Raw genomic sequence first — 5,101 nt, forward strand, 5'->3', positions numbered from 1 at the left:
GGGAAATGGGAGGCTGGGAGGAGGCGGAAACTTTTTTTTCTTATTTTCAATTAAAAAAAGAAAGAAAGGTTTGATACAATTTTCTACCCCTCTTAACTGTTGATCACCAGCTCCCCCTCTTAGAGGGGTGCTGACAGGTGGGGTGGAGTGACCTGCCATCTTTGGGAGTGCCACATTCACCTCAGCAGGGAGAACTGAGCTGTGTGGCAGCATGGGAGGTGAGGGCCCAGAGGCTGGTGCTGGCCAGGTCTGAGGTGTGTGGAGCTGTGACTTGTTGGAGCTTCCTTTTTTTTTTTTTTGGAGCTTCCTTTTTGACTGAAGTCAAAGGGTGCTTGTTGTCTGAACTTTGGGTGTAGGTGACACTCTGAGGCATGGCCTTGGAGGTAATAGTCTAGTGTGTAACTTCAGGTGCCTAGCTCCCCTCATGTGAGCAACATGGGCATCCACTCCAGTTCAGGACACAGTACACAGGCTGCAGTGAAGGCTCTGGGCCCCTCTCTGACCTCACCTAGACTGTTTGCCTGACATCTGAGCAGTCTGCTTCTTCCAGTGCTTCTGTCCTTCCTCATGGTCCTGATGGGTCTGTGGCTCTGTACAAATGTCCCCACAGACCTTGGAGTAGTGTATGAAGGGCAGGTGGGGCCCACCTTGGGCTTCAGCAGCCTATCCAGGAATGTTAGCACATTGCTGGTAAAGCTGGGGTCCCAGGGACCGAGGCCTGGGTCACCCCGGGTGTCTGAGCACACTGGAGATATTTGGGACGTTTTCTGCTTCTGCAGGCTGCCTGGGACTTCAGTGGGTGGTCTGAACAGTAGGAGCTTGGTCCTGGCCTGCAAAGTGAGGCCACAGCTGTTTGCATAGATGTGTCCTCAGAGCTCCTGGTCCCCTTTGACGTTTGGAAGTTGGGTAAATGCAGTAGTGGCCACAACTTCATGCTGCTGCTGTCATTGTACACCCTCAGCTACCTGGGGCTGATCTTCAGTTTGGTACTGTTGTCACTTTGGCATCGAGGGTCTCAGAGAATTATTTAAGGCATACATTAAAGCTGTAAAGGTATAAGTAAGTGGTTTAAGGTATGAGAAGATGTGAAATGTTTCAGATGTCTTTTCCCTTCTATGCTATTATTACATTAAGATTTCAAAAATTCAGTTTTAGCATTGATCACGGGAGTTCTGATAAGCTGGTATATCACTGACTACTTACTGTTCAGTCATAAACTCGAGACTTTAGATTTCTGTTGGTTGTATTCTAAATATAGACTTAAAGGTGCTTCTCAATGAGCTAAAAACATCTTTGTTCAAACTACATCTACCTCTCTGGACAGAGGAAAAATGTTCTTGCTTTTAAACTAACTATATATCTTTTGCTAGGACTCAAAGGTGTGAGTCAACACCAACTGTTTTACAGACTCCTGTTACCTGCTTTTTCTACACTATGGTAATGTTATTGTATCTAAAACTTTTATGTCATTTTATAAATTAAAAATTTTTATAAGCTTCAGAGACTCTTGAGAGTCATAAGACTTGGACCTACTTTTTATAGGTCAAAAGGATTCCAGAGAAGTACAGCCTAAGTTTTCCCACCAGTCTATTCCTGAGGATGGGATCTCTCTCCTGGTCTTGGAACTCCTGCCCTCCCCCAACTACTAGGACTATGGGCCTGATAGTTCCAAATGGGATATTTTCATTTAAGTTCCCAAATTTTAACTTCTGCCCCTAGTCTATATCTGTTTCAGGAGATTTCTACTTGGCTGACACCCACATGCTAACATTAGCTACTGACTACGACCAAATGACTTTGAGTCCTAGATTTGCTGAAAGCTCTTGTGGACCAGTCTAGCTAATGTGAATGTTTCTTGTCTTTTCAGCTAGGCCAGTGAAACAGATGCTTCTGATGAATGTTCCGTTACCTGAATTTCCTTCTTGCCATTCCTACTTTCAGGAGGAAGTAGTTACAGAAAAGAGTATGCTATTTCTTACATCCCAACAGGCTGGAATGTTAGATCAAAATGAAACTCCTTGCCTTAGGGAACAAAATAGCTACCTATAGTGCATATTAGCATACTAAAAAGATACCTGTTTTAGCCAAATAGACTCAGATCTATCAAGAGGAAGATTTATTAGCTGGAATGCTTCTATAATATGATAAGGTACTCAACCTGCTCTATGTAACAGAGAGGTTATTATATAGCTTTAAGATAAAATTGTTGTTTCTATATAAACCAATCAGGAATCATTAGAAATAATCTGGCTGCACTCAAAATAACCCTTGAAAAAAGAAGACCTGTGATGAAGTAAATAACTATTCCCCATTCTCATTTCCAGGTTTCTTATAGATAATAACTTAGGTGTCAACCATCACAAGGCCTTTGGCCCTCCTGATTCTTCTAACTGTTGTTGACTCTTGCATCATTGATGCCTTAACTAATTGATAATTGCTGTCTGGGTAACATTAAGCTGATAGTTATTAGATCCCAATATAAACAGGAAACACATCACAGAGGAAAAGATTTGACTCAGAATGCAACTCAAGGGAGAAATGTGAGAGAAAAAGTTAAATTTTAAATTTTAATAACTGTGCCTTAGATATCCATGGAAGAAAAATCCCTGTGATCTGGAAGCATAGATAATTCCTGAAATTATGGGAGGTAATAAGACACATGTTTTCACTCCCCTAAACAACTTTTGTTGACCTATCTGAATGGGATGTCCTTGATCACATATAGGCAGGGGGTTTCACATGTTGGAAATACATCAGGATGTACTCTTGCCCTTGATTGGATGTAGGCCAGAAGTTTGTCAGGATCTGTGCTTCTAAATCTGATTGGACCTGATGGTACATACTTAATCCATTGGAAAACTTGATTCAGGGTCATCTTCTGGAAACCCAGTGATGGGCCTGGACAGAGTCCATCCATCTGTCCTGTTTTTAAATAAAGCTTGCCTCAAATTTGGCTATATATGTATTATATACACATGAATACTATATGACACATATTATATGATTATAAGTTGTCTAATATATACTCATATACATTATAATTGCACATAACATGCAATATATAATATAACATAATATATTCTATATATTACAATCAAATATAATATATGATTATATGTTATAAATCGGATTGTATAATATACATGAATATATATGAACATATATTTACACATATGTCTACATGTATTTTTTGTTTTGTTTAATGTGTGTGTGTGTGTGTGTGTGTGTGTGTGTGAACATTACATCACTTGGGCTGACAATGCTCCCCAATGAAATCTGAGTACCGATGTTGATAAACTTCTTTAATTGGTTGGTCAGGACAGTGCATGTGACTCCGAAAACATTATAGGTCTGCAGTTTTGGTATATTCCCCTGTTGTCTTAGTGAATGAGTTGAATTGTGTACTCATTCTGCTCTAAGGAGCTGTAGCTTGTTCTAAAGATCATTAATTTTATTGAGCTTATACTTTATTGGCCATATAGTTTAAGATGCAGGGCCTGCTGTCAATTCCATCAGATGGGAATTAAAAGCCTAGTCAATGTTTATAGAGTAGTTAGCTAGGGGGATCAAGAGAATAAAGACTGATGTCAATTATCTGATCTCTCTCTCTTTATTTCTTTCCTTCATTTCTTTGTTTCTCTTTCTTTATTCCTTCCTGCCTTCCTTGCCTCCTCCCTCCATCTCTCCTTTCTTTCTTTCTTTCTTTCTTTCTTTCTTTCTTTCTTTCTTTCTTTCTTATTTCTCTCTCTCATGAAGATTTTTTTCCAACCCTGGCAAGATTTTTTTAAAAATTATTCCTGATCAATTAGCATAGAATCAATAAGTTTTTCCCAAAGCCAGATAGTTTTATTTATCTCATGAGAAGTAAGTTTAAGACACTCCAATTGTGTAGGATCATATATGAAAAGAAATCTCACTATTGTTTTATTACTTTTAGGTCCCAAGCAACCTGTCTACATGGTTTAGAAACACATCAGAAGAGGAATATTTAGTCAAATACTTGATCCATTGCTAACAAGTGTTCTCGGGGGCTCAGAAATATTGTTGTTATACATATGAATCAAGCCATCATGAAGAATAGCAGACATCAGAATAAGGGGATGTCTCTAGGTTAAAAATTTTGGATATTATACAAGTTTTAGCCCCTTATAAGTATTCTAAAGTTAATTGGGACTACCCCCATCACAACGAGTTTTGTCAGTCAATGGGTTAACAGTCTGGTTAGTTCCTATCCCTATGTGAAGACGGATGCTTAAAAGAAATCCCACACTAGCTCAGAACTGAGTATAATAGAGGATTATTTATTTAGGGGTAGACTCACAGATCACAATCATCTGCTGGAACACGGAACAGCAACCGGATCCCGAAGTGGGAAAGGAGACTGGATATGTACTTTACATCAGTATATATAGTTTAGTATAAGAGGCCATGCCCAAGTAGGCAGGTAACTTAAAGGCTACTGGTGGTAAGAATTCCTACAGAACCTATGTAGTACAGGGGCCAGATATCTAAACTTAACCAGCAATCTTGGATTAATTTTTAGCTGGGAATGGTTAACTGTCCTCATTGTGGTCCTTTCTGTGACTTAGAGTTTAATTCTCTAGGTTTTTCCTGTTTCTAAAAGCCAGAATATTTTTAAAGTAGTTTTCTTTTCTTTTTTTTTTTATTGAGAATAGGAAAAAAAGAGTTTCCGCCTCCTCCCAGCCTCCCATTTCCCTCCCCCTCCCCCACTCTTCTCCCCCCCCACTCTTCTCCCCCTCCCCCCACTCCTCTCACCCTCCCTCTCCAATCCAAAGAGCAGTCACCTGACCTGTGGAAAGTCCAAGGTCCTCCCCCCTCCGTCCATGTCTAGGAAGGTGAACATCCAAACTGGCTAGGCTCCCACCAAGACGGGACATGAATTAGGATCAAAACCCCTTGCCATTGACCTTGGCTTCTCATCAGTCCTCGTTGTTCACCATGATCAGAGAGTCCGGTTTTATCCCATGCTTTTTCAGTCACAGTCCAGCTGGCCTTGGTGAGCTCCCAATAGATCAGCCCCCACTGTCTCAGTGGGTGGGTGCACCCCCCGTGGTCCTGACATCCTTGCTCGTGTTCTCCC

Source organism: Alexandromys fortis, unplaced genomic scaffold, assembly GCF_014885135.2.
Source record: "Alexandromys fortis isolate MF-2015 unplaced genomic scaffold, M_Fortis_MF-2015_v1.1 scaffold_188, whole genome shotgun sequence".
Lineage (NCBI taxonomy): Eukaryota > Metazoa > Chordata > Mammalia > Rodentia > Cricetidae > Alexandromys > Alexandromys fortis.